The sequence below is a fragment of the Spea bombifrons genome, chromosome 3 (assembly GCF_027358695.1).
Source record: "Spea bombifrons isolate aSpeBom1 chromosome 3, aSpeBom1.2.pri, whole genome shotgun sequence".
Classification (NCBI taxonomy): domain Eukaryota; kingdom Metazoa; phylum Chordata; class Amphibia; order Anura; family Pelobatidae; genus Spea; species Spea bombifrons.
The window spans coordinates 16,260,769-16,273,337 of NC_071089.1; positions in this window are offsets into that span (position 1 = coordinate 16,260,769).

Here is a 12,569-nt window from a genome sequence, read left to right on the forward strand (position 1 = left end):
ATAACCATTTTGAATTGATTTTAGAATATTGTAGCTGGCAGCAAAGAAAGTGTTTCCCATTGCATCTTAATTTTGCAAACTACCATTGTTTTATTTACCGTATTATAATTATGAATATACATTTTGATGGAACTAATTTAATTCCATAGTATTGATAGCAATCGCATTGATCTTTTAGGACTTCTTATGCACGAGTAGAGAAGTTAGACTATATCAAGACATATTCGGAAGCTAACTGTACATTATGCAGAATAAGCTCAGCTCTTTATCCGGGAGGAGCTCACTGGGATAGACCCTTTTAATAAAATCAGGAACTTGTAAAAACAAAAACCTGCAAACTCCAGAATTAGTCAATATACTGATGTATTAAGGGAGCAAATTAAGTCAAGTTCTCCATGTTAAATAATGGTGCAGATAACACACTGCTGGTCGTGGACTTCTTGGAATTTCCTCTTATCATTTTCGCATATTCCCTGGTATTTCCAATTACATTTACCTACAGTATATGACAAAGCGTTAGAGAAAAACCAAGCAGGGTGCCGGGTTGTATAATTAAAGGCATTAGTGGCAGAAAGAGTAAGGTGATTGTCCCACTTTAAAGATGGCTGGTCAGACCTCAGCTAGAGTATTGTGTACAGTTCACGATAAGCTATCTCCAGAAGAATATTGATGCTTGGAGACCGAGTTCAGAGGAAAGATGCAAAAATGATGAATGGTTTGTATAAAAATTACAAGGGAAGACTAAGGGATCTCAATATGCATAACTTGGAGGAAACAAGAGAGGGGACTTTTAAATGGTTAAAAGCATTCAACATTCAAGAACAGGAGGGACGTTTATTTCAAAGGTGGAGAAGTGTTAGGACAAGAGGTCATCATCTAAAACTTTTACTTCACTGAGAGGGTGGCAGATAAGTGGAAGATCCTCCCAACAGAAATGGTAGTGACTAATACAGTGAGGGAATTTTAAACAGGCAGAGTAGACATGCCGAATGGTTCTTATTGGCCGTCAAATTCTATATTTCTATGTTTCTATATTATTTCTTCTGTAATTACTACAGCTGCAAAGCTAACCTGATATGCATTAGTCAGTGTTTTATATGTCTGGAATAAGTAAAGTATCATTATAATGTTCTCTGGAAATGTCATTGCTGTTTCAAAACAACGTGATAGCATCCTCACCTACAGGTGACTGGACGGTTGTGATGTCTGGAGAAGACATTAAGAAGTCCTGGTTACATTTGTACTCCGTCTTCCTTTAGTGAAAGTGGATCAGCATGGTGGACCTGAACTTGGAAATGCGGAACCATGAATGTTACCGTCATACACTTTGACATGCGCCATAAAGGATACTTTATAGAAAGAGCACTACTTGTGGCTGAGGTTGCTATGCATGGCTATGTCATAAAGTCAACATGTACTTTATTCAGCAATTGAAAATAAAACAATTACAGCTGTTTAATATGATACGTATCTCTTTCTCAAGGTTCTGAAAGCATTACCGGAGTTGTCACTCTACATGATAATTAAGAGGAAAGCTAAAATAATGCACAGGGGATATGAATGAATCATGCTGGAGTGCCTCCTCTGCCAATACAACAAGGAAAAAGAGAGCTTAATATGAAAAGGTCATTTATTATTAATGTAACCAGGGGCGGGCTGGGCCGGGGGGCAGGGGGGCAATTGCCCCCCAGGCCGCCCAAAATCTAATCTAAACGGCCGCTGGGTGCTGATGCCGCCGGCCGGTGCTACTTTAATACTTTTTTTTAAAATTTAATATGGCAAGCCGGATCGGCTATTAAATGAAAAAAAACAAAAGTAAGCAGCGCCGGCCGGCGGCATCAGCACCCAGCAGCCGTATGCGATGGCCGCCAAGTGATGGGAGCGGCGTGAGGGGTGAAAGCTCCGCCCCCTCGCACTCACCTTTCACCTTTCCCCCCTCACGCTGCTCCCATCACTATGCGGCCATCAGATGGTTGGAAATCGAATCTAAACGGCCGCTGGGTGCTGATGCTGCTGGCCGGCGCTACTTTAATACTTTATTTATTTATTTTTAATATGGCAAGCCGATCCGGCATATTAAATAAATAAAAAAAAGGATTAAAGTAGCTCCGGCCGGTGGCATCAGCACCCAGCGGCTGTTTAGATCAGTTTTCCAGCAGTCTGATGGCCGCATACTGATGGGAGCAGCGTGAGGGGTGAAAGGTGAGTGCGAGGGGGTGGAGCCACTTCACTTGACTTGCCCCCCAGGCCTTAGGCTGCCAGCCCTCCCCTGAATGTAACATTGTGAATTAGCACTGCCCATTATTCAAATTTCTTTCTATATGTACAATTATAAGTACATGGAAATAACAGCATTCAATTGGTTTAATAGGGGCAGAGGTGAGAGCTTGCTTTTGGTTAGGGCGACAGGTTAAATACAAGACCAATCATTTTGGTGTTATAATGTGCACCAGATGTTTGGCTCTATCTTCCGACAAAAGCAGTTCACCAGCCAGTTCTACTGGTCATTCAACAACGCGTCTGCCACGAACACCACACTTATTGGCATCTACACATACTGTATCTATATCTCTGGAGTCAAGGCACATTTGTAAGATCTAAAGAACACATAAATCCCACTAAAAACAATACTCAGCTGATCGACTGTAGATCAATCCCAAGGCCCACCACCACCCACCACCCAATCGAAGGACATACTGTGAGTTTGATTGTGTTCTACCACATCAAAAAAACTGAGTTAGTATGTAGGTACGTCAGGATTGCCATATGACCATTTTTCTGGGACATGCCATCACCTATATATATTGGTGGGGGTCAGAAATATCTAAAAATTAGATATGTCCTAAAAATAATTGCCAATATGGCAACCCTTACGTACTTACATAGTACTTAAATTATACGATCTATTCTAGGTAAACATTTTCTGTAAAGTAGAAGAGCTGCTGTATGTTGAGCTACTATATGGTGACCAATATAGGTCACTCAGTATATAATAAGGCAGTAATATGATGTTGATAAAGGGAATAAAAGTCATTTTAGAAACAGTAAAAAAAAGTTTTGCGGATAAAAAATGAGCCATCAAAATTTGTAAATGTTTGGGGATCGTGAACAATGCTTCTTGTCATGATTAAACAGATCCAGCTTCACGGATATTTGGCCAAGTACATCTGGTGCAATAGTGGGTGGCTCAGATATCACTTATTTTCTTGTGTTTTTTTTTAAATGTGTAAATTGCTAGAATAGTATGCTTGCTGAGCATGGCTTTTCCGGTTATTATGACAATTTGCATTAAAGTTTTTCAATGTGCGTAATGTGTTCTCCGCAAGGTACTTCTGAAACACTGTACATGGCAATATACCATAATGCCTCGCAAACCAGATAACTGTCAACTAAAACACCTCCTCCACCCACGTTTTTTGGTCTTTGTTCTCATCTGCTTGCAAGAACTTCCAGTTTCTAGTTTCCAAGCCCTGCTCGATAAATGAAGCCCTGGCCCATGGTTCTTCTAGCTTCACACTAGGGCTGACTCCCCCACCTACATTACGTACTGCATTCAGTGCAAACCTTCAAATGCCACCCGCACCTGTTGGTGCTATATAAATAAATATATAGAATTGTGGGGATTATGGTATAGAGTATAACTTTTAATGCACTCAAATTGGCTTTTTTGATTGAGACAAGCTTTGGGTGATATATACATTGTCTGGAGTATAATGGAACGTGTATTAGTGGTAATACCAAGACCATTAGAATTAGCACTAGCAGACCCACAAAGAAATGTACATCTTATCCACTTAAACGTTACTTGTACCTCTACGCAAAATGAATATTTCTTTTGACTTGGTGAGCAGTGTGTTTCTGTCAGTACTATGCACCAGCAGGAGGCAGCAGCCACTCCAACTGAACAAAGGTTACGATTCAGAACATCAAAGTAGTAATCTTACATCGATGCTATGGTATATTACACAAACGAAATATTTTATGCTTTAATATCATTTTAATTAGAATCATTGGTGAGTAATTAAAATCAACACATTTAAATTAGAAACTAATAAGGTTATGACTCAGAACTATATAATCTGTGTCATGGAGAAGAAAGCCTAAAAATAAGTAATTAAAAATAATCTATAGTTAATAGTAGTTCTTGTTTCTCTTTTAAGTATGTTTCCCCATTGTTTTTTTTTTGAAACCTTTCATGTGTTAAAACACCCTTCTAGCTCTCAAACCTTTAAATAGCCTCACATTTAAGCCAAGACGCTTCAATGGGTTAAACAGCTATGTTCCAGCCACGTAACCGTAGCTATTCTATTGGGATTGGCTACAAGTGAAAAATACAGTGTTGAGCAATGAGATTTATGAATCATAGTAGTTGTTTGGAAATATCAAATGTCACTTAGGAAAAATCAGAACATCCAATCAAAAGGGCCAGTCTGCTCTTGAAATTGGAATTACTACACAAACTTCCATCCATCAATTAACATTCTGAAGGTCAAAGAAGAATAAAATAGAAACCATAGAAAGTCCCACAGAAGCTGGAGCTTTACTTAGGTCATTCGGTGAAGTTGGCCAGTCGAACATTACTGGTCCCTTGAGTAGAATGACTAAATGATTCAACTGACTCCACTTTAATTATTTATTTTTCCATTGCTGCTCATGTGTTCAATTTTGGATTTCAAAAAGATTTGGAATCTTACCTTCAAGCAGAGCAGGGCAAAGATTTGACTAGCGATAGATAACCCCTTTCCAGTTTTAACAAAAGACGGAAAAAGAATGGTGGAATACATTACGTTCACACATGAATCCTGTTTTATTACTAAAAGAAATTACCAAATTTATAGAAACTATTAGAGATTACAAATGGAGGCAGATAGTACTTGGAGAAAGCTAAGCAGTAAGAGAAGAAAAGGCTTGCTAGGCACCATAAATATAGGTTTTTTTAGAAAGCATGTCACCCATTGTACAGTGCTACAGAATACGATGGCGCTATATCAAACAATAAGTAATAATAACAGGGCAGTTTTTTGGCCTGCTATAACCTTGAGTGGAGATTACATTTGTTACTTTTATACCACGTTCCATCCTTTATGTTGTATGAGCGTTTCTAGTTATGAATGAAGTAAAAACTCTTCCAATTCTTCCCATACCTGTGAATTCTTTAACTTTACACATATACAAAAATGACAGGTTCCCTTCCAAACCTATGCTGTGCTAAAAAGCTGTGGCATATACAAATGAGGGAGCCCATATAACCATGGGTAAGGAATCAAAAATGATGCACCTTGTGTTTCTGTGTGCATATCTTAATTTTAGCCATGTTTATATTGACTTAAATGTATTTTATTTTACGCGCTGTGATTGTTTGCTTTGAAACTGAAACAAACCCTGCAGGTTCTTATTGGGATCATTTTTTGGGTGTAACCAAATGCTTTCGCTTTTTGCTTTAGGTACTAAGGCTCATGCAAAGCTGCAACTCAGTGTGCGGTATGGCTATGCACCATTGGGAAGAAGGATAACATTAAGTAATATATGTTGTTGCTACTGGAGAAATATGTTATTTGTGCAGCATTTCACAGCGGGAGTAATTGATAAAAGGTGTGTTCCCTGAGAGTTCGCCTTCAAACTGACAATTTTCTATCCAATTCAGAGAATTGAACTATATATTTAATGAAAATTATTATTTAACAATGCATTGACACGTTGAAGTGTGCAAATCACACGAATACAAAAAAAAAGTTTGTCTTTCAATTCTATATAAGAACCTTCATTAAGAACAAAACCCCTTGAGGGAGACACAGAGCTCACCTGTGCCCCTCTCACTTGTATCCAGGGGCATAACTAGAAGCCACGGGGCCCTGGTGCAAAAAATTGCCCTGGGCCCCCCAACTTCAACAGCTGGTCTGTGCCTCCATTGCGCCCACACAACTGGTCTGTGCCTTCTTTGCGCCTTGCCCCCTTCCAACATATAACATATGGAAACACACTTACACAAATTACACACACTTACTCATACTCACTAAATCAGTCCGCATTATGTGTTTTGTTATCTCAAACATCCGTGACCACGATAATTTTGAACTATACATGTATATATGACCCATACTCTCCACATTCTCTCTAACATTTGTTTGTATAAACTGGGTATAATTTGGCTAATTTACTCTGTGTATGGAGTATATCACCATTCCCAGTATCGCAAGTGACGTTTGTAGTTCAATGTCCCATTTCGATAACCCTGGGCACTAAATGCCAGTAAAACATTTACACTTGGTAATAGCCCCCTTAACTGTGGACGGAGAAAAAGGCAACTCAATTAGCTAAACCATCTTTAGTTGTTGTAATCTGTGTTTCCGATGCTAAATAGTATCTGATCTGGATTTATATATATCATGCTTGCATAAATTTAATCTCTCAACCACTCGAATGTCCTCTATTGATAGAGTAAGCCTCTATCAAATAGATGAAACACTCTGACTATACCCCTCTTTAACCATTCTTTAAGAGAATTATTTGGTATCACATTCTCAACTATTTGTATTGGAGATGCCCGTGACACTAAGTGAAGGGAAGGCACCTTTTAGAAATTTCGTTCCATATTTAGAAAGCTGAGCTCTAGGTTGCAGGTAACGTGTCTACGTTCAGAGGTCTATGTTTGGGTTGGAGGCCAAACATGTAATAGTTTTGACAAACATGTTGTACCCATGATGACATAAAATCATTCCAACCTGACTTCTTAAGAACTAAACCAATAAAGTGACAGCTCAGACTTACTTACGTACAGATAGCATTATGGCCACAAGGTCCATCGTAAGGTGTGGATTCACAGCTTCACTTCATAGTGAAAATAGGAACCAGAGGAGCACGTAGCGTGAGAGATTTCATGGTTTGTGGATATGATGGTGTACTTCCTCAGGTTCATGATGCATGTTTGACTAAGCATGTGCTCCTGATATTTGTCAGACTACTCACTGATGTCATTTCTTTTCCTTTGGCATTTGACTCATGTTTTTTATTTGTTTTATTTGTTATGCTTCTAATATGTTCACTTTACACTTTCATTAGTCAAGTCATTAGGTGTCCAATAAACATTAGACGCATTCCTGTGCCTGCATTACTTCCTTCTGGGACATTTGACATCTGCCGTATAATATATATTATTCATAAATGTTACTGTTTTTTTTGGTAAAATAAAGGAGAACCCCATAAAAGTGGTAAAGCATAATTTATTTAATGTATCTAAATATAGATTTGGTATATACCTTGTTTTTTTCATTTAATGAATCTTGCCCCAACCTTACCACAGACCTAATCCACCCCTGTTTTGCACTTTATGGGAAATATACTACGTGGGCACCCGTGTTATAAATTAAGCTAAGTTTCATTAAAAAGTTGTACTAACAACACCTTTGGAACATAGAAGTCCTGGGAATGGCACCAACCTAAGTCATCATCTGAACCCAGAACAGAATTCTCCATTAGCCACAACCAGCAGAATCCCATCTGACTTAAAAAAAAATCTGAACTTTTACAGCCTCAGGTAAATAATGAGTCTTTCTGGTTTGCTCAGCTGCCGTTCCAACATCTAGTTTCCTTTTCCTTGTAATGACTTGGACAAAAACAGCAAGTTTCAGTGCATCCAGGTGGAAGAAGGATCTGCCAATAAACCTGAGACAGGATGAAATCCATCAGACAAAGTTCGTGTTTAAGTTGGCAAAGTGGTGGACTTAAAAAAATAATATATAATTTAAATGTACTTTAAAAGTTTGCCAGAGGGAGAGGCTAAATCGTAAGGGGTGGGGTGTCAGTATATTTCTACTGACACATTTACTGGTTTCTTCTAATCTTTTACTATAAACGCTTTCAATTGAAACTCTTTAAAGTTAGTGCTTAGAAAATAAATACTAAACATAGGAGGTTGTTGTGAATAGTTACCCCCAGGTGCAAATCTCAAAAACATATATTGGGGGTTAAGTATAAATGGGCTAAGTTTCTCAGCGTCTGTATTTCAAAACACCAGGGTAGATTAAGAAATATATTAACTGTTTCACATTATATAACCAAGATCAAAAATTTTTTAAATATACACGCCAAATGTTATATGTGCATATACGTAACCATAGATCTAAATTTCTGAGTAGATATGAGGATACGGGTGTCCTCATACCTTTTACTGTTAAACTGTGAGTGTTAGTAGTTAACTAGTTAGTTAAATATTCTTTCATAGCAATTTTTTTTTATGGTAAAACTAAAAATGCGCTCTGTGCTGTGGCTGCCTCCTTGGCATGGACAATTTTAAGTATTTGGGAATATTTAAGTAAGCCTTGTATCATGCCTAAAACAAATTCCCTGTAGTATGAAATGCTAAATGGGGTTTGGTTATTCCCCCCTATCTCCTAGACTCGTGCTAATGAAGTTTGGAGCAGCGGACAAAGAAAGAAGACAGGGAAACCGAAGTAGCAGGCAAAGAGAAGGTAGGGAGAAATTCAGAGAGAACATGAGAGAGTGCGAGAGAATGTGGCTGAGAGTGTGAGAGAATGTGGCTGAGAGTGTGAGATAGAGTGGGTGAGAGTTGAATGAGGGTGAAAGAACCAACAAAACTTGCTCTGTGCTTCTTTTGCATTTGTTTCTTTGGGGTCCCTTCTCATTCATACAAATCAACAAAATTGGCAAATATTGTTAAAATTGCAGTTCGGATGAATGTCCCCCGATACATGTTAAGGGGACATTTACATTTCTCCGATGTACATAGAGTGTCATTGAGTCTGACAATGTTTATAGTAGTTCTCCTCCAGATTTATTATATGCCGTTTAAAGGAAAAGCTGCTGATAATCGGAAGGTCAGTACAATACATTTGGTGTTCTGATGGCTGTCACAATTAGTCACAATTAAATGTAGATATGGGGCTGTGTCATAGATGCTTCAAAGCTACATGTATGAAGTGGAACCAATATTTAGTAGTTTTTCATGTTCACAAACTGAGACCCCACAAAGCTCTGATATTTCGATGTAATAGGAATCTATAGATTCGTGTTCAAATTGCTTTCATAACTGTGCTGATTACATGATGACAGGTACATTATAATAATAATAATAATTATTATTATCTATTGTTTTATATAGCGCCATCATATTCCATAACACTGTAGAATGGGTAGACAGGACATAACAAGTAGTATATATAACATAACAGTTTGACATAAACAACTATAAAGTAGGGCCCTGCTCAAACGAGCTTACAATCTACATCACGAGCATATTATGTCACAACAGTGCTGATGGGACATTTAGGACCTCTCATCTGGCTTACAATTCAACTTCACCTGCTACATGGCAGAGAATAGAAGCATCCCCGGAACATTCCAGGCTCTGGCTACCCAAAGCCCTCCCTCTTCGGGTACGCCAATGATGATGTCAGGCGGGCCGATGTCATCAGTGGGTGAGTTGCTTATGTTGCTTTATATTTGTATTGGGGTAGGAGGTGAAAATGGCCATGGGCAGGGTGTGTGTCATGCCTAAACACTGCACCCGCAAACCAGAGATTTCGGCCCATGGCCCAAAGACCTGGAATATTGACCCTTCACTTGGAGCCTCCGGTCAAAATCTGGAGAGTTTCCAGGTATGAATAGAAGGGAGCCAGCAACACCATTAAGAAGAAAATAGAGTACCCTTATCTGTAATGCTCCATCGTCAAAAGACGCCCCTTTAAGATTTCTGTTATCATCACTGATAAAATGTTTCTTGGGTTGAAGAGTATTTGTGCTTCAAATGGTAAGGAACCAAAAACCACAAAACAGGACAATGCACTGCAATTAGTAGTGTTATATATGGTAGTGTTAAGTAGTAACATACGCGCCTAATGGTTCCATATTGTATTATTGTAGACAATTGTATTCGTTAACACTATGTAGGATTTGTAGAAACAAATATATATATATATATCTCACTCTACCCAAGTGTGAGCCAGTATATGACACATGAGCATATGACACATGAGTATATGATACATACTCATGCAAGTATATGCTCCAACAACACGCTTTGTAAAGGCATGTATTACACATGAGTCACTAGCAAACACGCTAATTGGCAAAATATCCATAAACATTTTTGAAGGTGGGTTAATTACAATTCATTGCAGTGTAGATTGTCCCTGGGCTATTGTTAAAAATGCAGAAGTTTCAGGGTTCAGTTTTTTTATGATTCATTTCACCATGTCATGAAAAACAGACTAGGCACCAAACTACATTCATTATAGTGAAAAACCACTAAACCTTTATTAGTTTTCCCAACATTCCAGGTTATTATGGGATTCCATGTGGACAGCACATTTTTAACAATTGGCAGAGAAGTCGCTAGGAAATAGAATCTCTTTCATTTCTCATAGTTTATATAAAATGTACCTATCAATATCTAATTACAACTACATTTTCAATATGGTTTATTAAATACCCAATCCTATCTGCAGCGAGTGGAATTATGAAAATATTGGAGACGTTATTGAAATCAGAAGGGTGCCCAAAATATGTGTCCATTGCAATTTGTCAGGACTCTACGTAACAAGTTGATACGTGTGCATGATGAAGCAAAAACATTCATTCAAAGATGTTAAATCTTACATGCATGGGATTCTAAAACTAAACATACAGTATTTTAATTATTTTAACATGAAAACGTTTTCATAAATAATTATGACAATATGGTTTATTATGCATAGTATAAGTGTTTTTAAGGAAGGAGTGAGCTGAAGCTAATCCCATTGTTCTACGTCAGTTGGTCTCACAATGCGGTATGACATCATGGCTTTGTGGTTGAGTTGGAAAATGTCCTCTGTGTCCGATTGTCCATGTATGTATTATCAGAGTATTTAAACTGTAAAATATAACTTATAAACACATATCAGACCTGGGAACTCAGATTTTGCCCAGGAGGCTCTGGTGATAGCATCTGCTTACTAGGCCTCTTTGGTAATGTAAGACCTTTTACTTGGGCCTGACATCCCAGCTGGCGTCCCCAGGCGGTCCTGCTGCCATCAGTGGGCGGTCCCGCTGACATTGAGGGACACAAGCTATTGTTGGAAGGGAAGTGAGCATGGAGTGGGTCATGACACAACGCTCCTCCCGTGACCCAGAGTTTTCCCATAGTGACCCGGAGAAACCCGGAGAGTTCCCAGGTATGCCCAGAGGGTGCGTACATCTTGGCTGGCGCCTATAGGAGATCCTGACTTCTGCATTGTTAAGAGTTAGGGATTACTATATATTAGTTTGGCAGTGCCTAAACCTAGTAATACTCCAGCATATTAGAGTATTGTATACTAGAATACTGTACACTACTGTTCAAAAGTTTGGGGTCACTTAGGGATTTATAACGATCAGTTAGCCTTTTAAACTTAAACTTGGATTAGAGAACAAAATGTGCCATTGGAACACAGGAGTGATGGGAGTGATAAAAGGCCTCTCTACACCTATGAAGATATTCCATTAAAAATCAGCAGTTTCCAGCTATAATAGTCATTTACAACATTAACAACATCTGCGATGTGTTTCTGATCCATTTCATGTTATTTTAATGGACAATATGTAACTTAACACTATAATATAAAGCGTCTTAAAAAGGAGTATGTATTAGGTTAGAACAGTAAGAAAATAAACATTGCAATAACATCAGACGTATACAACATCTTATCTGAATAAACCCTTATCCAGAATACCACCCTCCCCAAACGATTAGAAACCCACTATTGTGTTTTTCCCAGGTATAACAGTAGTGGACCTAGATGTTGGGGCCCTTAATGGAAGTAGTGTTACTCCTGAAGTAGTTAGTGGGAATACTGGTGCTTTTAGCTATGCTACATATGCTGTGCCTGTCCTAATACACATGGACTGGCCTGTAGATAACTCCGAGTATGTCTCCTCTGACTGATGGATCTAGTGTAGTCTGGCAGCTTTAGATCTCACAAGCTGACTTTATAACTCTGCAGAATGCAAACCCCTTCTTATTTATATACACTATCGTTCAAAAGTTTGGGGTCACTATTTAATCTTTCTTTATCCTCTGGAACTGTACCTATAAGCTTCAAACATGCTCTCGCCACACCCATTCTAAAAAAAATCTGACTAACTACCACCCTATTTCTCTCTCATTCCTTTTAATTCCAAGTTGCTTGAACGGATTGTGCACAATCACTTAACTAACTTTCTTTTCTCCAATTCCCTTCTTTACCCTCTACAGTCTGCTGTCAAACCCCTTCACTATACTGACAAAAGTATCCAATGGCTTGCTCTGTGCCAAAAGAAAAAGCTCACTTCTTCCTTCTAATACTCCTGGATCTCTCTGTTATTATTATTATTTATTATTATCTTTTATTTATATAGCGACAACAGTTTACGCAGCGCTTAATACAATACATAAACTCAAGGGGTCTGACAAGACGAGAATTGACAGACTAAGATAAACCGATACATTAGATGGAGAGAGCCCGGCTCGCAAGCTTACAATCTTGAGTTGCATTTGATACTGTCAATCCCCACCTTCTTCTTCTTCACTCACTTTCTTCTATAGGCATATAAGATAC